Source organism: Diabrotica virgifera, chromosome 1 (assembly GCF_917563875.1).
Source record: "Diabrotica virgifera virgifera chromosome 1, PGI_DIABVI_V3a".
Taxonomy (NCBI): Eukaryota; Metazoa; Arthropoda; class Insecta; order Coleoptera; family Chrysomelidae; genus Diabrotica; species Diabrotica virgifera.
This window is the reverse complement of record NC_065443.1, coordinates 207,612,962-207,639,057: the sequence shown is the minus strand read 5'-3', so window position 1 is coordinate 207,639,057 and position 26,096 is coordinate 207,612,962. Positions and strand designations below refer to the sequence as shown.

At 33.8% G+C, this 26,096-nt stretch overlaps 1 protein-coding gene and 1 long non-coding RNA gene across 6 annotated transcripts in view; both read right to left on the bottom strand.

Annotated features, from left to right (window-relative positions):
- LOC114336056 (uncharacterized) overlaps positions 1-13,758 on the bottom strand; it is an 80,779-nt gene extending 67,021 nt beyond the window's left edge. For all 5 annotated transcript variants that reach the window (XR_007697093.1, XR_007697091.1, XR_007697095.1 and 2 more), the window contains exon 1: positions 13,615-13,758. This is a non-coding gene — a long non-coding RNA (uncharacterized LOC114336056). The remainder of the gene's footprint in view (positions 1-13,614) is intronic.
- The window catches only part of LOC126882021 (myrosinase 1-like), a 247,134-nt gene that overhangs the window by 108,533 nt on the left and 112,505 nt on the right, over positions 1-26,096 (bottom strand). The gene's annotated exons all lie outside the window — the stretch shown is intronic.

The following is a 26,096-nucleotide window of genomic DNA, read 5'->3' as shown; positions in this document are numbered from 1 at the left end:
TTATTTTTTTTCAAATTTTGGGAATACATTCCATTTTTCTACTGTTGATTTTTTACCAAGAGAAGTAAACTAAAAAGACAGATTCACACCCAAGAAAGTTACTGGAAAAGTCACCAAATTCATCTTCTTTTTTCGCTGATCATATCAGCTTTCGATGATAATCCATACTACTAACACATCGCCAAAGAGTTCTAAAAACAACTGTTTTTATATAAAAGTAGACTAAAAATCTAAAAATTAAAGGAATAATGCAGAAAACAAAAAAATCTCTGATATTCTTAATTAACCTATAAAATCACAGAAGTGCCAAAATTTTATAAATGTCATTAGTGTCAAAATTTAATAACAGTGGAGTAAACTTGCCTGTAGTTGGACCAATTAGAAACAAACATTACAGGGTAGTAAATTTGAATCACTCCTCTTGGTTAAAAAACAAACTATAGTAGAAAGTTAGTATTGAGTGATAATAATATAACAAAATTATTTTTATTCAATAAATAACTGAGAAAAATATAAATCATAACAATATTTAATGAATGTAACAATTAATTTGATATTAAGGAAATTCACGTGAAGGAAGGAAATTAGTCTAAAATAAATGTTCAAAATGTACCTTCAACGTCTATGCAGTCAAGTCAATATTATTAAAAGCTTCCCTTATTCTATTGTTCATATCATCTGGCGTTATTGGAGGCTTCTGATGTACAAGTTTTTTTGTATAGTCCCACATGAAAAAATCAATTTTGGAAAATTCCGTTGATCGCGGTGCCCAAACAGTTGGCCCTCCTCTGCTTATCCACCTCTTAGGAAACTTATTATTTATATACAGCTAATTATTTAGATGATTGTGAATAAAAGCAGTGTGGTGAACTGGAGGTGTAACAACCACAATCGTTGTTGCATATTCAGTGGTACATATTGCAGTGGTATTGGCAAATGATTATTTAGAAAAACCAGTTCACACAGCCGTCAAAAAATGTGGGCTAATCATATAATCGCCAACATTACCACCCCAAACATTATATATCACCTAGTTTGACTATGGGTGTTAACAAAGTAGGGATTGCTTGATGCGTAGTAATGAAAATTAGTGTGAAAATTATATCATTAATAACAGCGCATCAAAATCTGCAATTAGGAATGTTTTACTAAAAACTTCTTGGCTTAGAATGGTTGATATACCAATTAAAAGACTGTTATGCCAGTTTTATATTGTTTTGATTTATGTTTTGTGAGAGTTATTTATTTAGTAAAAATAATTTTGTTATATTATATACAAGACATATTTTTTGTAGGAATTTTACGATTCTTGAATATTAGTGAAATAAATGATAATTCCTTAATATCACATTTATTGATACATTCATTGCATATTGTTATGGTGTATATTTTTTGTTAGATATTTATTGAATAAAAATAATTTTGTTATATTATTATTACTCAGTACTACTTTCTACTAGAAAAATTTAATGTATTCCCGAAAGTTGAAGAAAACTAAAATATCTCCGAAAGTAGTGAGTTTAGGTATAGGAAATGCTATATAAAAATGAAAGAGTGTTATAAGTACAATATTTCTAAAAAATAAAATATAGGGTGATCCTTTTAAAAAAAATGAGAAAATCGTAATTGGGTTTTGTGGTTCACCCTGTATACAAATATTCGTCAATGATTTTATTAAACTTAATTTAAAAACTACAGTATATTGTTTATCTTTTTGTATAAATATATAATTGTTTATGAATTACGTCTTTATATACATGGTGTTAATCTCATAGGGATTTTGAAATAAAAATGGTCATAACTTTTTAAGTACTCTGTATATTAATACGAAACCTGATATTATAAGAACAAGAATTATGAGAGGAATATAAATATGAAAAAATATATAGGGTGTCCCGTTTAAAAAAGTATATGTTTGATATACCACGCAGTTATTGATCACCCTGTAGAATGCAACATATTTTTCAAGCTTGGAGAATATCATTGTCTACATTTTTTCTTTAAAACTTTTTTTTATATTCTATACCATAATGGAGTTATCGACCGATTCCGCACTAAAAACTCACCCTGTATATTGTTATCCATAGTGTACAAAATGTAATGTGCAAAATCTTCATGTCTGTCCCCCCCTGAAAATTTTTATATGGCGCCCATGAACAGACGGACATGGCGTTGAAATTTCCACGCTGAAAGGATCGATAAACCAAGTTGGCATTTTCAGACTAGTCAAATCTTAATTAAGAAACAGTAATCCATGAGACTGAAGGACCGCCGTAACTAATTGTATAGTCTATAGTATTTTTTAAGTCTAAAACGAACGCTGTTTAAAAAAAACGTAAGCTACCGACAGCGAGACTATACTTTAATAGACAAGAGGAAAACGACGGATTCGTTGGAAAATATTTTCCCATGAGATTTTTTTGCATAATCACATTCGCGAGACACCCCAGAATAAGGTTCAAGAAGTCGCCCACGCGAAAACTGATCCAATTTTTTTTACAATTTTTTTAATCAAATTGCAAAAATAAATTGTTTCGGTCCGTACAAATTCCTTTTAGTTTTTTGGACCATTCTGAACAAAAAAGGTCTCCTAAAAAAACCTAAAAAAATTTGTCCGGGCCGAAAATATTGATTATTGCAATTTGATTAAAAAGAATTGGACCACTTTTTACGTATGCGACTTCTTGAACCTTATTCTGGGATGTCTCACGAATGTAATTATGCAAAAAAATCTCATGGTAATATTTTTTTCAACGAACCCGCCATTTTCATCTTGTCTTTAATGGAATTTCCTTAGATTTTGTAGACGATATAAAGTTTTTAGGAATGATTTTCGACAAAAGACTTACATGGAGAAATCATGTTCAAGAGGTAAAAAGTAATTGTAGTTATATTATATGTATAATTGTAAAAGCCAATTGCAAAGTTTTCTACGCAAAAATATGGTTTGCTCATATTGCTAACAGTTGTCTAATCAGCTTTTTTAACAATTGTAGGAATTTACTCAAGATACAAAACAATTGGCAAAGTTAAAAATTCATCGTTTCCAGTAAAACAATGATTCAAATAGAACTTCATGGTTTTTTATGATAGCTTGCAAGCATATAGCAGGTCAGTATATAGAGGGTAGAGTATATAGATTCGAGAGAGTGTCAGGTAATTTTGTGAACTAAATTGAAAAGAAGAATGCAGAAAATGCATTTTCAAAGTGCATCTCCGAAGAGATAGAAAATGAAAAATTTAGAGCTCAGGAAGTATTGTCGGTAATGAGTTTAATTTTTATGCTTGGGTGGTTTTGGAGGTCGCTGAACACGAATCTTATGACGGCGATGGTCTCCAAAATACCTGGTGCCCAGAGTGGAACTCGTCGTCTGGGACGATTGAATAATTCGCGGGACGATTGAATAATTCACGAAATGAAGAGTGGAGTGAAAAACTGAAAAATACATGTTCAATATTTTTCAAAAATCTATCAAATGACACTAAACACAACCCCCCACTCCTCCCCCTGGAAGTGTGGTGGGGGAACTTTAAAATCTTAAATGGAAACCGCCAATTTTTATTGCAGATTTGGATTGCTTACGTAAAAATAAGCAACTTTTATTTGAGACATTTTTTAGAATTATGGATAGATGGCGCTATAATCGGAAAAACACTATTTATTATCGCCATTTAACCAACCATTCTAAAAAATGTTTCGAATAAATGTTACTTATTTTTTTATGAGTAATACAAATCTGCAATTCAACATGGAGATTTCTATTTGATTTTAAAGTTACCCCCCAGTGGAGTGGGGGTCGTGTTTAGTGTTGTTCGATAGATTTTTGAACTATATTAAACAGGTATTTTTTGGTTTTTTATTTGGAAGTGTATTTGTCGAGATATTAGACCGTTTCTATAATTTATTCTTTTTCTCATAGGCATCTTTCAGTGCCTCACAGTTTTTCGATTTCTTTCTAACTCATTAAATGGTATGTGACAGAAAAAGGCACGTCCGTGATTACAGATATTTATAAGATTTATTCTAGTTGTCGATAGATGACGCTATAATAAAAAAATATTTACGGATGATGTAATATATCTACGAATATAATCTGTACAATTTAGAAGACTATACAAATCAAAGAAAATACCATTTTATAAATGCAGTGAACACTATTGATTTGTTTTTATGCCAAATTGCAAATAAAATGTGACAACTGTCAGATTTAACTAAAATGTCATGATAAAATAAATGTTTTAAATGTGTATTATCATGGACTTTTTTTCTATCATTTGTGACGCACTGAAAAATGCCCATGAAAAGGACCATACCTATGGTATCACGATAAATCGTTTTTTTTTCGATTATAGTGCCATCTATCCAAAATTCGAAAAAATGTCTCGAATAAAAGTTGTTATTTTTACGTAAGCAATCCAAATCTGCAATAACAAATTGGGGTTTCCATTTAAGATTTTAAAGTTACCTCCACCCCACCTCCAGGGTATGAAGTGGGGGTCGTGTTCTGTGACACTTTGCGAATTATTCGATCGTCCTAGGCGCCGAGTTCCACAATTGGCACGAGGTACCTCGGAGACCATCAACGGCATGAAATTAGTGTTCAGTGACCTCCAAATAATGTTGCCCAAAATCGGTCTTGGTCTTGCAATCTTGGTTTTGTTCTTGCCTTTTCGCAAGACTAAGACCAAGACCAAGACTTACCGTGCAAGACTTGAGCAAGAACAAGACTAAGCCTGCGAGACTCTTGCGTCTTGTAGTTAGAACTGAGGGTCGATTTAGGGAGTATATTATTATAAAAAAATTATAAAAAATTTTTGAAAATTAGATTTATGCGCATTACGAACAATACCATAAACATACATAGCGAATCAAAATATCCATTAAAAAAACACTTAAAAACACACATTTGACATGTACTCAGAGGTCATTATGATAATGTAAAAATAAAATATTTTGTACATCCTTTCCCAGCAGCCGACTTCTTCGCTCTGAAATTATTAATTGTCCAGGTTTTGAGAATAGTCGCCTTCTAATCATAACATTCCTGCGTTGGGACGCCACAGTAATATCGAATATCGTATACAAAGTTTTTAAAAATGTGTCGCCTTAGCTAATAGAAAATAATACTTAATAAATATATAAAGACTATTATGTATTGTTGACTGTGCTATGAGGTCACTCGGCTAAACAAAATTTGCCGAAACAGCGCGGATATTATTTAAAAGTATCATAAGGTAATGATACGAGACAAAAATATGTACAATAATGCCGGATATTGTGTAAACAAAATACCGAAATAATATTTTAACGATATACACTTTTCCAAGAAATTAACGCACCACCTTAAATACGGGTCATTTTTAATGTCTCAAATTTCCTAAACCTGTTGTCCGATTTAAGTGATTTTTTTAATATGTTGTCTTATTCTTTATAAATATTGCTGTAATGATATTGTTCCTAGACAGGTCAATTATTGTCATTGTATACCGGGGAACCAATCAAACTGTGTTTTTTCTCACTTTGTGGGGTACTCTAGCATTATTCAAGCATGCAATAGCATACTGAAATTAAAACCCAACTATAGCCTCATATTTTCTTAGCAATATGATTTTTTATGCATTCACTTATATTGGATAATAAAAAAGTCAGGTACTTTTTTAACTAGCCATGTTCTTCATCAATACAGGATGTTTTTAAATAAGTATGGAAAACTTTTTTGGGTAATTCTGCACGAAAAATAATGACAGTTTTGCTTCATAAACGTTTACTTTATAAATGCTTCGTTTCCCAAATAGGGGGTGTTGAAATTTTTCTTACAAACTGACGATTTATTTATTGATCTAAAACCGGTTGAGATATGCAAATGAAATTTTGTGGGTTTTAAGAGGTAGTTTTAACTTTAGTTAGTTAGAACATAGGCAGGTATCACTTAGATCGTGGGTTCAAACCCCACCCCGTGTCAGTTGTTTAGATATTTATTTTAATCTGGCTAGTCTTCACTATGGCTATGATATTCAAGCTTAAAATGTACTTCTCTGTTACGTTGTTCTAAAATATGCAATAGGCTAATGGGCAACTGCGAGACTTGTAAGACTCTTGCTGCAAGACCAAGACCAAGACCGGGAGCGCAATACCAAGACCAAGACCAAGACCAAGACCATAAGACCAAGACCAGGTGTACTGGCACAAGACTAAGACCAAGACAGTCTAAGTCTCGTCTTGGTCTTGCATTTGGGCAACACTACCTCCAAAACCCCCAAGTATAAAAATTGAACTAATTTTCGTCAATATTTCCTGAGTTCTAAATTTGTCATTTTCGATCTCTTCGATATGCACTTTGAAAATGCATTTTCTCATGCAAAAAATGTTTTGCCGGAGATCAATTTAGCTCACAAAATTGCCTGACACTCTCTCGAATCGAATGCAAAAAGTTGCATGACGATTAATCTTACTGCACAAAATTCCTAGGTTTTGGGCTTTTTAGTGCTTCGTTGCTTCGCCTTATATAGACTGGGAGATATTATACAGAAGTTCAGCCACGATTTTCTAAGTCCTGCCTTTTGCAATACTGGAAGGGTAGACAATGTACTTACAATCTGTGGAAACATCCACAAATTTCCTGTGACATTTTCCTGTAAAAATGAGATTTTCCCAAAAAATAAAAATAGGGTTGTGCGATGAATTTCTAAGTCCTGCCGTATCCGTAGATAGACAGGATACTATTGATTTTATGAAGAAAACTTTTTGGGCAGGAGGGTTGCAAACGGGGTAACGGAGTATATATATATATATATATAAACAGATGAAATAGAGAATGTGGAAAAATCCCCTTACGAACAATTCACACATCCACCATTTCGGGTTGGGAAAAATTTTTTGAATAGAATCAAAGATCCAAACACCAGTTCTTAGAAATGTGTTTCGCCCTCTTCAACCTCTCTGGGCTTATCAATAAAGATGAGAGGTTGAATATCTTTAGACACATTCCAATCAAAAAACAATATATATATATATATATATATATATATATATATATATATATATATATATAGAAAAAAAAAAAGAAAACTTGGTTTAATAATATATATATATATATATATATACAAACATGTAAGGAAAATAATGAAATTTTCATGATTTTCTAGGTCCTGCCAACTAAATAAACTAAACATATTTATTTCAAAATGCTCAAAAAAATATTGGCATGACGTCTCCTAATGTTTAAGTATACTTGTCCCTTGGAAAATTCTGCGGAAAATTTTCACCCTGATTCCGTGATTTTCTTAGTCCTGCCTTTAAAAAGTTATAATACTTAAATACAATCAATACCTTTTCGGTACTCGGCAGGAAGGTTAAATGGTTCTTGTAAGACGGCAGGAGTCCTAGATTTGTAAGAAAATTCGTGAAAAAGTCAACGATTTTCTGATTCATGCCATTTTGCACATGTTTCAAGAATCTTAATATAAGTCTATTTACAAAGAGGCAGGATGGTTTTATGGTTATTTTGTATACAAGGTGGGGCATTAGTGTGACAAAGTCCAATTACTCGTTTGTCGTAAGATATACGAAAAAAGTTATTTAGGTAAAACATGGGCCACAGATAGGACTATGATTTAACAGTATTTTCTAATATACAGGGCTACCCGTATTGACTGGGTGACACAAATTTATGTTTTTTTTTTAAATGGAATACCCTGTATATTTTTACATTTTTGGATTCTACTCTATGTTCTCTTTAATAAAATATAGTGTTTGAAATATTATACAAGGTATGTAGTTTAAAATATACTATGTTTTTTGTTAATTTTGTACGAATATTCACACCCTATACATATTGTTAGTGATTTGATATCCAAACTTCTATTAATTTATGTTTAAACGATTTTTAATATAGTCTACTATTGTCAGTTTTTAATAGTATACCAAAATGTTTAATTTTAGTATACGGGGTTAGTTGAAACTCGGAATGATTATTTTCTGAGTTTTCTTAAATATGACACCCTGGATTTTAGCATTATAATAAAATGATATTTTATGGTACCTTTTTATTTATTAAGCATTTTCTATACCATATTTATATACTAATTTCGGCAGTAAATTGATACAGACAGATTACTCAGGTGGTTTTTGGTGTTTCTGAACAAGAATATCACATTAGAACAGATCTTTACCTAGTGCTCGGGGTGATTGATATACACGCCATATTCTTAAATTTCGAGGCTTTCAGACACTAAAGTGATGCAAGTAGATTACTCGAAGAGTTTTGTGGTTGCTGAAGATGAATACGCCATCAGAATCGACCTCCAAAAACCCTCTAAATTCGAGATCAGTCACCCTGGGCACCAGGTGTTCCGAGGGTCGGTTGTAATGTCATATTCGTGTTTGGCTATCCCAAAAACCCTCGAATAATCTGTTTGCTTTAATTTATTGCCGATATCCCACGAAACTCCAGATGACGTACCTTAGCAGCAACTCTGGGCACTAGGTGATTCGGAGGTCGGTTCTGCTTGCGTATTCGTAACTCCATAAACCTCCCAAATAACAAAATTTTGCCCTTAATACACTGATTTTGACAGGTTTCTGCACTTTTGGATGCACGTTATGCACTAAAATGTAATTTCCACCCATTTTTATATTGTACACCTTTTCCTGATGTTATCCTGAACACAACGCAAAAAGTTGCAAGTAGATAGGTGCTGTATTTAAAAATCGATTTATTCTGGTGTTGTTAGTGTTAGGACATTTTGCTATTAAATATAGGAAACAATATCAGGACAATATCTACAATCCTACAATATCAGGAAAACCAGTTGAGGGCGGCAACTTAGCGCCTGTTACATGCGTGTGTATATTGTGGGAAGTAAGAAGGCGGGATAAAATTGCTATGCAACAAAAATATATTGATAACAAAAAACAACGTTTCATGAAAATAAAACACGGCTAAACAAATTTTAAAGTCCGCCTACCAATGAAACGAGTGTGATTCATGCTCATAAAACATTTTTATTTTCGGAGAGTCGCATAAATGGCCGGACGTCTATTTGTTTAGCAGTGTTTTATTTCCATGAAACGTGATTTACGTTTCATGTTTCTTTGATGTGCGGCCTGCCTAAGGGAGCTAAAGCTCTTTACAGATGGCGCGTTGTAATTAGTTTTTTATATCTCCAGAACGCTTCCATTTCGAAAGACAAAAACTGGTCCGCCTTTTTTTCTTCCAGAGATAAATCGATTCCATCAATTGCGAATCTCTAGTACCAGTCATAGGAATCTTTTTTGTCTTTCCCTTTTAGGTATTTTTGACACTAGATTATTAAATTGTGAGGTATTCTAGTACTAAAAGGTACTCCTGCTTTAAGTCAGTAGAATGCACGGTTTTCTGGAAAAATCCATTTTAAAATTTTTCGTTTGTTGAATTTGAAAAAAATTTAAAAAAATTAAAAAAACGGTGTATTTGCCGACTCAAAGCAAGAGTAACTTTTAGTATTAGAATACCTCATAATTTAATACTCTACTCTCAAAAATGTCTAAAAATTTAAAGACCAATAAGTTATGAGATAAAATATCCCTTGATCTACCCAGGACGGATGCCTATGACCAGTACTAGAAATTCACAGTTGATAAAATCGATTCATCTCTGGAAGAAAAATAAACGTAGCAGTTTTCGTTTTCCTAAATAGAATTTTTCTAAATTCTTTTAAACTCAAAAAACCAAAAAACGAAAAATTTTTCAAATCGTTTTTTCTAGAAAACTGCGTATTCTTCTGAGTTAAAGCAAAAATACCTTTTAGTACAAAACTATCCCAGAATTTAATAATACAGTGTCAGAAATGCTTAAAAGTTAGACAGAAAAGTATTCGATAAAATATCCGTTTCCGTACCCAAAAAGGACCCCTATGACCGGTACTAAAAATTGACAATTGATAATTGACATTTGACAATTGACCTCTGGAAGATCAATAAGTGTACCAGTTTTCGTTTTTCCAAATAAAAGCATTCTGGAGCTATTTTAAAGAAACTAATTACAAGACTTAGATATGCTTCTTCTAGACGAAGCATATCGAAGTAGAGGTCGTCCGCCAACCAGATGGTTTGATGACATCAAACGGATCGACAAAAACTTGATGCAGACAGCACAGGACATAAATGCATGGAGAAGACTGAGGGACACCTATATCCAGCAGTGGATAGATCCGGGTTAAATTATGACGATGATGAATTACAAGACGCCATCTTTAAAGAGCTCTAGCTTTCCACGGAAACATTTTTGAACTAGGTGAATTGAGTTAAATTTTCTTAAAATTATCTGAGGAATCTCCGGTTTTCGTTTGTTATGAGAGTTTCTAGACACCCTGGATAATAAATGGGTTGGTAAATTTCCTACTATAACCAATAAATTGTAAAAATTGTTTATTTACTTTTATTGCGTTTACTTAGATAAAAATATGATCTAATCACTTAAAATAAAGATGTTATAATTTGCTATTAGATTTGAAAAGTGTGTAAAAATTCCGAGACATTATTCAGGAAAATAATATTTAATAGGATACGATTGTTTTAATGATATACAAATTAATTTTTTGTATTATTTATCTTTGCGGTTATTCTGCCAAGTTTTAAACGGCTTTAGATTAGTGTTTTTTAAGCATACTGGACATGGCATGACTCAGAAAATTGTGGTGATATGAATATGTTTGTATAACACCCTGAAATAATTTTACAGACACACAATTTAATTTTTTTTATACGAAATAACTATACAACCATCCTCCCTCTTTGAAAATAGATTTATATTAACCTTCTTGGGATATGTGCGAAATGGCATGACTTAGAAAATCGTGTAATTTTTCACGAATTTTCTTACACATTTTTTAACTGTATATAGTAAAAAAGGTGTAACTAAACATCCTGCCATTTTGAATAATGTCTACTGAAATTATTTATTTTATAACAAAATTTATTTTATGACTTAGAAAATCACGGAACCAGAGTGAAAATTTTATACAGAATTTTCCAAGAAACAAGTGAAGTTAAACATTAGGTGACGTCATGCCAACATTTTTTTTGGTCATTTTGAAATAAATATGATTAATTTATTAAGTTGGCAGGACTTAGAAAATTATGAAAATTTCATTATTTTCATTACATGTTTGTATATCTATATACTCCCTTAGTCCTTCTGCAACCGTCCTGCCCAAAAAATTTTCTTCATAAAATAGATAGTATCCGTTATTCTATGGATATGGCAGGACTTAAAAATTCATCGCAACTCCCAATTTTTGTTTCATGAAAAATCTAATTTTCACAGGAAAATGTCACAGGAAACCAGTGAATTTTTCCACAAATTGTAAATCCTTCTCTAACCTTCCTTTATTGCAAAGGGCAGGACTTAGAAAATCGTGGTTGAACTTCTGTTAATATCTTCCGGTTTAATAGTCTAGGCGCCAAATAGAGGTCACCGTGCCTTTTCAATTCTGATGGACAAACTCAACGGTTTCTTATGGATTTTTGGCTGCTTATTACAAATTTCGAGGGTGGAATTCGATCCGAGTGGTCAAAAAATTGTTATATACAATTTAATTGTTTATAAATTGTTTATAAGGCTCTGGCTCATAAACTAAACGAGATAAAAAATAATGTTTCAAATAAAATTTGTTCGTTATTAAAAAACAAAGAAAAAAATGTTTACTAAACTTAAATCCAACAATTAGAACTGAAGATATTGTAAAATTAGTGCACAATGCACATTGCAAATTGCAAAATAAGTATTTTTCGAAGCTTTATCGATCGTAACTCGGCTTCTACGCACCCAAATGAGCCTTAGAAGGTCTCATTTTAAATATTAATGAATGTGCTTCCACACAAAGTTTATTAAATTACTTTGTCTTCATTTGTTTTAAAGTTATATCCGTTTGAAGTTAAAATTTTCTTAAAAAAATTGTACATTAATTTGTTTATAAGGATTTCAAGCAAATTTGAGCTATAAGCATTTATACTTTAATTAACAATAATGATATAAGAACTTAAAGGGAACATTTTGAGCTTAATAAAATGTTCGTATGTTTATTTTTGGCCAACATATCGATATTTTAATAGCGCGCTCTTGGGCGCGAGATTGGCTCACCGCGTAAAGGTTCACGTGCTAACTTCTCGATGCAAATTATAATTTTTATGTATATAGGTTATCTTCATTTTTCATTTTTTAAGATCCTAATAAAATTTTATCATATAATTCTTATAATTAAATCATCATACTGTACCTCGTATCACCTTTCATTCTATTTATTTGTCTTCTAATTTTTGTACTAAATGAGAAAAAAAAATTAAAAACTGATATTTCAGAAATATAACTAAAAAGTAAGTTGATATTATTTATTAATACTATTTTTACAAACATTATCTTTCATGCATCTGTCTCGAGATATAGAAATAATCTCAGCTTTTTTACACCTGCCTAAGTTCTTAGAGCAATTTTTACAGTTACATGGTGGTACTAAGTCTGTTCTTGTAGGCAGTAAAACTAAAACTTTCTGGGGCTTCAGTCTAAATATGATGTGGACTAACACATATAAAGTGGATCTAGTTCTTTTGCAACATCATCAAGGCACGTCAATTGTGTGTATGCCGCCACAACATAAATGCTCGTTTTATATGCAATGATGATGCTGTAAAAGAATTCGATCCATTTTTATATGGATATCACATATTTGCTCATTTGCATGCGTAGAATCCGAGTTATGATCGATAAAGCGTCGAAAAATACTTACATACTTGGCTGTGAGCCGATTTTGCGCCACATAGCGCGCCAGTAAAATATCGATATCTTGACCAAAAATAAACTTACGAACATTTTAAAAAGCTGAAAATGTTTCTTTTGCATTTTTCTATCATTATTGGTAATTAAAGTATAAATTTTTGCAGCTTAAATTTACTTGAAACCCTTATAAACAAATTAATGTACAATTTTTTTAAGAAAATTGTAACTTCAAACTGGTATAACTTTAAAACAAATGAAGATAAAATAACTTAACAACTTAGTTTGGAAGCCTATTAATAAAGCTTTAAAATGAGACCTTCTAAGGCTCATTTTCATGCGCAGAATCTGAGTTAAGATCGATAAAGCTTCGAAAAATACCTATTTTGCAATTTGCGATTTGCATTGTGCACTAATTTTACAATATCTTGAGTTCTAACTATTCTATTTAAGTTTAATAAACTGTTTTTTCTTCGTTTTTTATTAACGAACAAATTTTATTTGAAACATTCTTTTTTATTTGTTTTAGTTTATGAGCCAGAGCCTTATAAACAATTTATAAACAATTAAATTGTTTATAACAATTTTTTGACCACTCGGATTGAAATCCACCCTCGAAATTCGTAATCAGCAGCCAAAAATCCATAAGAAACCGTTGAGTTTGTCCACCAGAATTAAAAAGGACACGGTGACCCCTCTGGCGCCTAGACTATTAGTACGCTAGTAAAATTTAAAAATTGGTAACATACAGGATTAATGCGGGAGAAGTTAAGAAACATCTTTACAAATAGTTACACATATTTTAGCAAATAACGTAAGGAGAATAACAATATAACGTAAGGAGAATATAAATAATAAATACCTTGAGGCCACAAGAAGGATAAGTAATGATATATTCATTCTCTCTGTCCTCACTATAGTGATAAAACTAAATTAATTTTTATATGAACGAAGTTCGAATTGTGTATCACTAATTGAAGTACTTCTTGCTACGTGATTATCTAACTGATTGGTTACATACACACATCATTAATTTTTTTATTTTACAAAAATAGTTGCATCAACGTCTAAGGTTATTAGCGACATAACATATACATTAGTGAGATAGTTTATACAGGGTGTCCAGAAACTCTACCGACAAACGAAGAAAGGAGATTCTTCAGATAATTTTAAGATAATTTAACCCAATTTACTTAGTCCGAAAATGCTTCCTAAGGGAGCTAGAGCTCTTTGAAGATGGCGTCTTGTAATTAGTTTTTCTTAAATACCTCCAGAACCCTTCTATTTAGAAAAACAAAAATTGGTACACATATTTATCTTCAAGACATAAATCTAATCCATCCATTGCAAATTTCTAGTACCCATCATAGACGTCCGTTTTGGGCAGGGCAACGGTTATTTTATCGCATATCTTTTTTATCTTTAACTTTTATGCATTTCTGACACTGGATTATTAAATTGTGAAGTATTCTAGTTCTAAAAGGTACTCTTGTTTTAAATCTGTAGGACACACGGTTTTCTAGAAAAATCGATTTGAAAATTTTTCGCTTTTTTGAATTAAAAAAAAAAAATTCAAAAAAAAACTGTTTAGAAAGACGAAAACTGGCACATTTATTTATATTCCAGAAATAAATCGATTTCATTAATTGCGAATTTCTAGTACTGGTCATAGGCGTCCGTTTTGGGTAGGTCAACAGTTATTTTATAGCATAACTTTTTGTCTTGAATTTTTGAGCATTTTTGACACTAGACTATTAAATTATGAGGTATTCGAGTACTAAAAGTTACTCTTACTTTATGTTGGTAAAATACTTCGTTTTTTGTTGAAAAGTTCTTTCAGTTTTTTTTCAAATTCAAAAAACGAAAACTTTCAAATCGATTTTTCTAGAAAACGGTGTGTCCTATCGACTTAAAGCAAGAGTACCTTTTAGTACTAGAATACCTCACAATTTAATAATCCGGTGTCAAAAATGCATAAAAGTTAAGGACAAAAAAGTTATGCGATAAAATACCCGTTGCTCTACCCAAAACGGACGCCTATGAACCGGTACTAGAAATTTGCAATGGATGGAATCGATTTATCTCTGAAAAGTAAATATGCATACCAATTTTCGTTTTTCTAAATAGAAGCGTTCTGGAGGTATTTAAGAAAAACTAATTTCATGCCGCCATATTCAAAGAGCTCTAGCTCCCTTAGGAAGCATTTTCGGACTAGGTGAATTGGGTTAAATTGTCTTAAAATTATCTGAGGAATCTCCTGTCTTCGTTTGTCGGTAGAGTTTCTGGACACCCTGTATAGTAGTATATAATACTTAGGATAACAAATATTAAATTTTGTTTAAAATAGTTAGCGATATAGGCTATTGATTAATATTCAAAATAAGATAGCTAAAAGGAACTACAACGTTAACGGGGTTTTATTATTTCATATGGTCAATGGACATCTATACAGGGTGTAACGAAAATACAGGTCATAAATTTAATCACACATTCTGGGACTACAAATAGTTTGATTGAACCTAACTTACTTTAGTACAAATGTGCATATAAAAAAGTTACAACCCTTTGAAGTTACAACCCTTTGAATTTACAAAATGAAAATCGATTTTTTCCAATATATCGAAAACTATTAAAGATTTTTTATTGAAAATGGACAGATGGCATTCTTATGACAGTAACATCTTAAGAAAAAATTATAGTAAAATTTGGACACCCTATAAAAATTTTATGGGGGTTTAGTTCCTTTAAACCCCCCCAAACTTTTGTGTACGTTCCAATTAAATTATTATTGTAGTACCATTACTTAAACAAAATATTTTTAAAATTTTTTTGGCTCTTATTACTTTTTCGAAAAGTCAGTTTTTATCGAGATATTTTGAATATTTGTCAAATCCACCACATATTTGTATATTGTTAAGTACGATTATGGAGACTTGTAATAATATGAAAATTTATGTATGATTTACATTTTTAGGTATATTTTGAACCGTATTAAAAAAGAAGCCATATCTCGATAAAAGGTGCCTTCTCGAAAAAATACAAGGAGACAAAAAAGTTTTAAAAACATTGTGTTTAACTAATGGCATCGCAGTAATAGTTTAATTGGAGCGTACACAAACATTTGGGGGGTTTAAAGGAGTAAAACCCCCATACAATTTATATGAAAACATATTAAAAAAGAAGCCGCAACTCGATAAAAACTGCCTAATCGAAAAAATACTAAGAGCCAAAAAAGTTTTAAAAGTATTGAATTTAACTAATGGTACCACAATAATAATTTAATTGGAACGTACAGAAAAGTTTGGGGGGGTTTAAGGGAACAAAACCCCTATAAAATTTTTATGGATGGTGGGATGGTGGGATTGTGGGGAGCACAAATTTCATATAATTTTTCTTTAAGATTCTTCTGCCATAAGAATGCCACATATCCATTTTCAATAAAAAATCTCTAATAGTTTTCGATATATTCGAAAAAATCGATTTTCATTTTGTAACTTCAAAGGGCTCTAACTTTCTTTATGTGCATATTTGTACAAAGGTAAGTTAGGTTCATTCGAACTATTTTTGGTCCCAAAATATGTGATTTAATTTATGACCTGTATTTTTGTTACACCCTGTATATGAAAAAACCGCGGAGTGCTACCATTTAAAGTGGTGCGTTTTTGAGAAATGTGTGAATTAGTCCCTGGGCACAGGTTACAATAGGGTGAGTTCTATGCACTTTTGGTACAAACATATCTACATAAAAATTGAAGACCTTGGGACCAGAAGGGGGCATGCCACCAAACAATATTTTGGAGAAAACATCATTTTAAACGTATTTTCAAATCCTGAAATCCAATTTTTAAATTTTTCTTGCTAGTAAGGCCCATAATCGTTTGGTAATATGATAATAAATACACAATAAAAATAACACAAATGTTTATTTAACGGTTTTTGAGTTTTTGAACATTTTTTTAAAAAATATGAGGCTTATCCCCTTTTGTATAAAAAATTATATTCTAAAATATAGACAAAAAATGCAACAATAAAATAATTCAGTTGTCAAAATTTTCAATATCTGAAAAGTCGTCCAAATATTTAATGTCTTCCAGTGGTTCATTATTCTCAATATCTGGTAGAATCTGTTGGCAAGCACCAATTTCTGCCTACACTGTTTTTTGCAACCGCAAGGTGCACCGAATTTTTTTGGTTCTATTTTCTTCCCTTTTGTGTTTATATACATATTCGTAAACTAGATTTTTTTTTAGTCTTGCGCTTAATTTTTTATGCCGTTGGGTATCCTTGTGTCTCCATCTAGAAGGCGCCTTTTTTTCTGGAGTTGGCAAGAGAACTCGAGAAGTTTGTGGGGTATAAACCTATTCATTTTCCTATCATAAAGTAGGTATTTTACTAAAAAGGGATAAGCCACAAAAAACCTTTAGAACAATCCTAATATTTTTAGGTTCGAAAAATATAACATAAGGGGACAAGCCACACGTTTAATAAACTTACTGGTCCTGAGTTTATATTTTCCCAATCGCTGCTACTTCCGGATACTGTATAGTCTTTGTCATCTTCTCTTTTATTTAAAAACGAATCTTGGTCACTGTGTTCAGAATTAAACTCAGAAAAGTGTATTTTCCGTTTACATTCACGGGAATGTTCCGCCGCCAAGTTGATTACTACTGTGGCTTGTCTCCTTCTGTTGCAATATAAAGTAATGGTGACACAACGGGACTTAACTACAGCTGCGCCATCTATGAGAAAACTGCTGAAATTTTTTGTTTGGGACATTAATATTGTCCTAAAGTGTGCGATTTCTACTTTAACTCATTTTTGACGAAATTGTGGCTTGTCCCCTTCTGGTCCCAAGGTCTTCAATTGTTCCTGGTTAAATTTACTATCTAAATATCACTTTTTAAAGTCAATGATACTTTTTTTTTACAAAAATATATTCAACAGAAGAAGCACAAAGAAACCCAAAAGAAAGAAATTTTGTTTTTGTCCCATAACTTTTGTCCACGAGGATATAGGTATAGACATTGCTTTACAGAAAAAAAAACCTACAAATTTCTTCTTTAAAATTTTGTATAGTAGAGGTACTTAGGATTTATAGTTTTCGAAATATGATTTTTCAAATTTCGCCACTCACAGCAATTTTGGGCAATTCTCCTTGTTATTTCGCAAATATTGTTCTGTAACTTTTTTCTACGTAACTTTAGGCATATGCAATGGTACATGTAGGAGGAATAGAAATCAATTACCTTTAAAATTTTCTACTGTATAATGTTGTCCGACTTCTTTTAAAGAGGTTATCGTTTTCAAGACTTTATACATATAACTTTTTTTTTCTACATTTAGGTATAATATAATTAAAAAGAAAGCTTATTCTGCTTACTTTAAAATGGTGTATTATAAAAAATTCTAGGATTATTTTTGAATAAGATGTTTTTTCAAAATGTAATAAGTACTTGCAACGATTTTTGATTTTAGGATTTTCTCTTTTTTCTACGTAACTTTAGGTATATGTAATGGTACACGTAATAGGAATAGAAATAAATTACCTTTAAAATGGTCTACTGTATAACGTTGTACGACTTTTTTTAAAGAGATTATGGTTTTTCAAGGTTTTCTACTTTTAACGAATTTTTATAATATAATATAAAAATAAAATAATATTATTATATAATATATTATATACTATTTTATTATATATTAGTACATATATATATGATATAATATTATATTAAATATTATATAATATATTATACCTAATATAAAAAAAATATTATTTTTTACATTTCTTAAGATTATTTTTGAAATTTCTCATTATAACTTTTTTTTTCTTGTACATGCATATACTATATAATTGCTCAATAAAGAGCGTTTAATTTCTGTTCTTTAAAATGGTGTATCATCTATATTTAAATACATAATAGAAACCGAATGATCCTTTGATATTTTTTTACCTGTATTATTTAAAATTATTTCTTTTACAAAAATTACATAAACATTAGTCTTAGAAAACATCACTTTAGTTAAAATTATTTAAACGTCGACATTTAAAAAATTTTTAAAATCAAAGTCCATCTCTTCGTTAGCATTAGCTTCAATATCTTCCTCTGGCACCTCAGTTATCTTAGAGTTCCCACAATTAGTACCCATGCACATGCACCCTTTGCAGAATATTGAACAACTAATTCCTATCTTCCTACAACCGTAGTTTTTTGTAAATCCTTTGGTACATTTACATGCTATTTTTTCAAGCAAAGCTTGTGATGCAGGATCTTTGACAGTAAATATTGAAATTGATCCATATTTTGAAGAGTGTCCGGCCGAGACAAGTGGATCCAAAGTATTACCTATAAAAAATAAGATATAATCATAATACACAATCACATAAAAAAGTTGAAATGTCACATAATGAGAAATTTAAAAAATAATCCTAAAATCAAAAATCGTTGCAAGTACTTATTACATTTTGAAAAAACATATCTTATTCAAAAATAATCCTAGAATTTTTTATAATACACCATTTTAAAGTAAGCAGAATAAGCTTTCTTTTTTATTATATTATACCTAAATGTAGAAAAAAAAAGTTATATGTATAAAGTCTTGAAAACGATAACCTCTTTAAAAGAAGTCGGACAACATTATACAGTAGAAAATTTTAAAGGTAATTGATTTCTATTCCTCCTACATGTACCATTGCATGTGCCTAAAGTTACGTAGAAAAAAGTTACAGAACAATATTTGCGAAATAACAAGGAAAATTGCCCAAAATTGCTGTTAGTGGCAAACTTTAAAAAATCATATTTCGAAAACTGTAAATCCTAATTAGTCCAGAAAGCCACTGCGCATCCGCTAGGAAAAATATTCTAATTCGGACTTTTTGCACAATCTTACTCAAAAAGGACTCCTTTTAACAAATTTGCATGTTGCCAGGACCAAAAGGTGGTCAAAAATGTTTTAAAACGTTTTTTTTTTGTTTTTTTCCTAAAATTATTTTTTTTTGCATGAAAAAAAGTTTTTTTACGTTTTTTGGATCATTCCAAACAGAAAAGGTCTTTAGTGACTTTTCTCTAAAAATGATAGTTTTTGACATATCAGCGATTAAAAATTGAAAAATTGCGAAATCGGCCATTTTTAACCCTCAAAAACTATGTGAAAAACTTAAAATTTTAATGTTGCCAAGGTAGGTAGATATTCTTTAAACATCGATTGATGAAATCCCGAAGAGTTTTTTGCAATACAATATTCAAAACTTCTTTGTTTTTTAATTGCTAATCAAGCGTGCGCGACACTATTTTCCACCGACAGTATGGTGCAAATGAAAGGAAAAGATTCGTTATTTCGTAAACGGGCGACTTTAAGGAAAAATCCCGAAACAGGTCGATTTTTATTTTTAAGTTATGATATTGTGGCATATATGGTATACTAGTGATGTCATCCGTCTGGGCGTGATGACGTAATCGATGATTTTTTTAAATGAGAATAGGGGTCGTGTGGTAGCTCATTTGAAAGGTTCTTCAATTCTTTATTCAGTAATGTGAACATTTACATAATTATTTTTACAGGGTGTTCTTCTACTTCTTTTTTTGTCAAATAATTTAATTTAATAAACATTTTTTGGACACCCTGTATAAATAATTATGTAAATGTTTATATTACTGAATAGAGAATTAAAGAACTTTTCAAATGAGCTAGCACACGACCCCTATTCTCATTTAAAAAAATCATTGATTACGTCATCACGCCCAGATGGATGACGTCACTAGTATACCATATATGCCACAATATCATAACTTAAAAATAAAAATCGACCTGTTTCGGGATTTTTCTTTAAAGTCGCCGGTTTATGAAATAACGAATTTATTCCTTTCATTTGCACCATACTGTCGGTGGAAAATAGTGTCGCGCACGCTTGATTAGCAATTAAAAAACAAAGGAGTTTTGAATATTGTATTGCAAAAAACTCTTCAGGATTTCATCAATCGATGTTTAAAGAATATCTACCTACCTTGGCAACATCGAAATTTTCAGTTTTTCACATAGTTTTTGAGGGTTAAAAATGGCCGATTTCGCAATTTTTCAATTTTTTAATCGCTTATATGTCAAAAACTGTCATTTTTAGAGAAAAGTCACTAAAGACCTTTTCTGTTTGGAATGATCCAAGAAACCTAAAAAAACTTTTTTCCATGCAAAAAAAATTATTTTAGGAAAAAAACAAAAAAAAAACGTTTAAAAAATTTTTGACCACCTTTTGGTCCTGGCAACATGCGAATTTGATAAAAGGAGTCCTTTTTGAGTAAGATTGTGCAAAAAATCCGAATTAGAATATTTTTCCTAGCGGATGCGCAGTGGCTTTCTGGACTAAATGACCTCAACCAAACACAATTTTAAAGACAAAATATGTAAGTTTTTTTTTCTGTGAAGCAATGTCTATACCTATATCCCATCATCTCATTGTTTGATTTGCGTGTATAGAATAATTGCTATGTGGAAATGCTATGAATGAGTGTCCCCGTTTAGGATTTTGTCCTCTTCAGGGTTTGTAGTGAATGTATCGAGTTGAACAACGAAAAAGTGGCCGCAAAAGCAAACAGTCCGAAAAACACACTGGGGTATGTGTCGTGTCCTGGTGTTTCTGGTGTTCCTAGGTTATGCCGGACGGTGGTGTCTAGAAGACTAAAAAGACAAAGAGAAGAAAGTTTGATGGAGTTGTTGTTGGTTCCATAGACATTTACGTGTACTGTCCGTGCTTTGCCCTCGACCACCCCTCTAGAAACCATTGTACTCCAACTGGTAGAACCAGCGGCCCTCGTCGGCGGTCAAGAGGTGGTTTTGAGCGCAGCGTGGACAGTGAGCGTTCGAGTGGTGAAAATAGTTGCGGCTATTTTCTTGGGACGAGCAGGTATAATTGTGCAATGAAGTTGGGAAACCGCAAAAAACCAACTTCTCCCTGTTTGGGGTAGGGAAGAGGATGAGTTATAGGTGGGTGCGGTAGGCTAACGGGGTAGCCTCGAGGATGTTTTCGTATTCTACCGGGAGTTCGTCAATGCATGTTTGCATTAGAGCAGACGGTGGATGAATCTTTTTGAGCTTGGGCTTTGCGCGGTAGAATACGTGGCCAGAAGATAAACCGGAACATTTGAGAGATTCTTGTGTGTCGGAGGGGGGACCGTTGATTACTTTGGTTGTGAAGTTCCTGTTCAGAGAGTTTATTCTCTCACTGATTTTGGGGATGTTTGAGATGTTATGGATTTCGTTTCAGGGATATCTCCAGTGCTCGCAGTTGCATCTACGCAAGATTCTTCGTTCCACTCGCAACAACCTCCCTTTTTTGTGCTCTAGCGCAAAGAGAGTAGAGGCATGATTTGTACTCAATGACGGGCCGAATATAGGTCTTGTAAGTGTGTAAGAGAGTCTTCTTGTGTGTCTTGCTAATTCGTCCAGAGAGAGGGTTGAGAAGTCTGGCCCTGTTCCTTACCCTATCTAAAGTTGCCTTTAGATCTGCGTCCCAGTTAAGAGTCCTGGTGAACAGTACTCCCAGGTAGGTCGCAGTCGGGCTAAGAACAAGCCTTTCTCCCAACAATCTCAGTGGATATTGGTCGTCTTCATTTCTTATGATTCTTTGTGACACAAAAGGGGCGCGAAACACAATTGTTGTTGTTTTGTTCGCGTTCAGCGTGACTCTCCACTTACAACACCAATCCCCGACCCCGTCCAACAGAGCCTGGGCTCTTCTGTGGATGAGTAATGGGTTGTATCAAGAGGTTGTCGTGAGTAGAGCCGTGTCGTCTGCATAGAGAAACAGCCGAGTGCCTGGGATATTTTGGTTTGTGATATCGCTGTTGTAGATGATGTACAACAGTGGTGCTAGGACTGAACCCTGGGAACTCCAGCTTGTGGAGTGAAGGGGGTAGACTTTTGATCGCTTATTTTCACTCTGACAGTTCTGTTGTGGAGGTATGAGTGTACAATTTTGGTAAATTGTAATGGTAGCCCGATGTACAGAAGTTTCCGAACAAGTCCTTCGTGCCAGACCTGATCGAAAGCCTTCTGCACATCCAGGAATGTGGCTATGGCGAATGAACCATCGTTGATGGTTTGAGTAACTTTAGTTGTGAAATCTATTAATGCATGTTTAGTAGATTTACCAGACTGGAATCCGTATTGGAATTTTGGGATGATATTGTGGTTTTCGAGAAAGTTATTGAGCCTTTGTTTTAGGATTAGCTCAAGAACTTTACCCAGATTGTTTATTAGAGAGATTGGTCTGTAGGATCCCACGTCGGTTGGGGGTTTGCCTTTTTTCAAAAGCATGATGGTATTGGCCACTTTCCAAGGAGTAGGGAAGTAGCTGTTTTTGAGACATGCATTGAATATTTTAGTTAGAAGAGGGATGATACTCTCTGGAAGTTTTTTGAGGCACCTTCGATTGATGCCATCAGGTCCTGGAGCGCTGTTTTTACCCATTTGGCAAAAGCTCTCCGTTTCCCTGTTTGTGAGGGGGTCCATGATAAGATCATAGACTGGAACGTGGTAGTTGAGAGTAACATTTACTATGTATTCTGTGTGGAGTTTAAATAAGCGATCAAAGTTCGGGTTGTCTGGAGTTTGAAAGTTGTTTTGAAGCGAATTTCTGAATGCTTCAGCTTTCCCGTCTGCGGAAATGACTATGTGATTGTTGACCAACAGATGAGATGGTTGAGATAGTTTTTGTTTTGTTAGGACTTTGAATTTGTGCCAGAATTTACTTCCCTCTCTGTAGTCCAGTTTTGAGGTAGCATCTTCCCACCGGCGAGCCGTTAGGTCAGATATCTCTCTCTTTATCCTGGCGCAGATTCGGTTGTATTCTGTTTTGATTAGTGGATTTCTGTTGGCCTTGTATTGACGTAGAAGTCTTTTTTGTTGGATTTTGGCTATGATGTATTGTGGAAGTGCCGGAGATGTATGGGATATTTGTTTAAGTGGGATTGCGTGCGTGATCGCCTCGGTGATGAGGTTCTCAATTTCTGTTGCACTGGTGTCGATACTATCGTTAGTATCGAGTTCGCCTAACATAGGGAGATTTTGCGTGATGAAATTTTGGAATTCAGTCCAGTTAGCGTGACGACAGTCTCTTATAGTTCTTGGAGGGTTGGGTTGTTTTGGAATTAGTATGTCGGTATTGACAAGAATTGGTACGTGGTCTGACGTTATTGAGTCGCCTATGTGGCATCTATCCTCGAACCGATCCAGAATGTTACTGGTAACTAGGATGTGATCGACAATAGAGGCCCCAGTGGCGTTCAGAAACCTGTATTCAGTGTTGGTGATTCGTGAGATAGGAAGGTCTAGTAGAAAATCCGTGAGGCGGATGCCTTCTGGGTTTTGTCGGTTATCACCAAACTGTGTATGTCTACAATTCAGATCGCCCATCAACACGGCCTTGCCGAGCGTTGAAAAATACTCTAGCAAATGCCTGTTGAGTGGTTGATCCGGGTGTTTATAGTAAGAGACTATCGTGAGGGTTTCGTTGTTGGGGATGTGCACGTCAACTGCCAGGAAGTCCACATCAGGTGGACGAAAATTTGGTGGGTTTGTATGTGCGCTGTGTGGTATTCCGTGTTTCACGAGAATACCATTACCACGTGAAACCTGACAGCGGTTTTGATGAATGATCGAATATCCTGCGAAATGTGGATCGCTTTTCGACAGAGTATCTGTGAGTGCAAGAATTTGAATGTTATGTTTCGACAGGATATTCTTGATGAGGGGTCTCTTTTTGGAGAGACCCTGACAGTTAACAGCACCTAGGGTGAAATCCATAAGGGGGTGCGCTTAGTGGTTGGAGTGGAATGTCAGTCTGACATTGCTTCCATGTCCATGTACCACTGTGGAGTGGTCATAGACTTGGCTAATCAGGTTAGCCGTGATGGTAGCGATGTGCTCACGGAGTTCCGGCAGCAGATTTCTTAGTTTCTGTAGGTAGATCGAAGGGAGGGAATGATCTTTCGATCGAAAGTGGCCGTACCTCCTGTGGTACGGTAGGAATAGTGTGTCTCTGTGGGCACTTGTTGGAGTAGGCAGGGTGTTCACCGCTGAAATTTGGGCATTTTGGCTCTTGTTGTTTGGTACAGGCACTTGATATATGATTGCCGCCGCAGTGAGGGCAGACGAATGCTTTTTGAGGGCATTCGTTGATGGAGTGACCATTTGTGCAGCATTTGCTGCAATATTTGGGGGTGGGTATTGTCGGATCAGAATTGTGTGGCATTTCGACGTTATAGATCTCGCCATCGAGGGTGATGCCTCGGCTCAAAGCAGTGGTGAACTTCTCGAGTGACTTCGTCACCACCTTGACCACCTTGGAATCCCGGCCGAGTCTGAAAGATTTTACACTCCAGAGTTTTTCGACAGGGAATTCCTGTTCGGCGAGCAAGGTGGTGATTTCGTCCTCGGTATAGTCCACATCAATGCCAGTGATGCAGAAGAGATATGTAGGTTCTTTGTTGTTTGAATTTGAGTTTTTGTTACGGCTGTGGACCGTAACCATAGTTTGGCCTGTGGCTTTGTGGATCCTTTTTTCGATCTTTTCTGCTTTAATGGAATTAAAAAGTCGTAAATGAGCGATACCGTGAGAAAGGACTTTGCATGAGTGAATTTTGTTTGATAGGACTGCTGTGGCATTTAATTGCCGAAAGAAGGTTCTCTTGTTGCAAAGAGCTTTTGGCAGATCTTTTACTAGATATTCGGATAGAGTAGGATCGTTGATAGCATTGACGACGTTTGGGTTTTTTGGGCGGGAACTCGCTGCGGCGTGTGCATATGAGCAGATCTGTCTTCGTTGGAAGACGAATTCTGAGGATTGTTGATTAGTGTTGCTGAGGTTTGCGGTTTGTTGTGAAGCTGGATTTTGAGATTGATTGATTGGTTGAGAAATTGGTTGAGAAATTGTTTGTGTAGATGGAATTGGTTTAGAAGTGGTTCGTGAAACTGCTCCCTGTCTCACCTGAGGGCCTTGTTGCTGAGAACTAGTTTTAGTTTTAAGTGGCGGAAAGTCGTGAGCGTAACGCTTGAGAAGGGGGTTATTGGAGTACTCTTGCTCCATACGGAGGTAGACCTGTTTGTACTTGTCGCGGACAATTTTCATTTCAGCATTTAAGCTGGCCAGGTCTAGCTCCGTCTGGACGCGATTGTACTCGTTGGTGGGAGGTGATTCGCCTTCCTGATTTAGGTTGGCGAATTGGTTGGTTGATTTGGAAGATGCGACATTTGTCTGGGCCGTCGTCCGTGAACGGAGAGACCGGGTAGAGGAGACGGACCTTACAGAAGGAGGCATTGTCAATTGGATTTGATTGCAGTCTGGCGATCGGA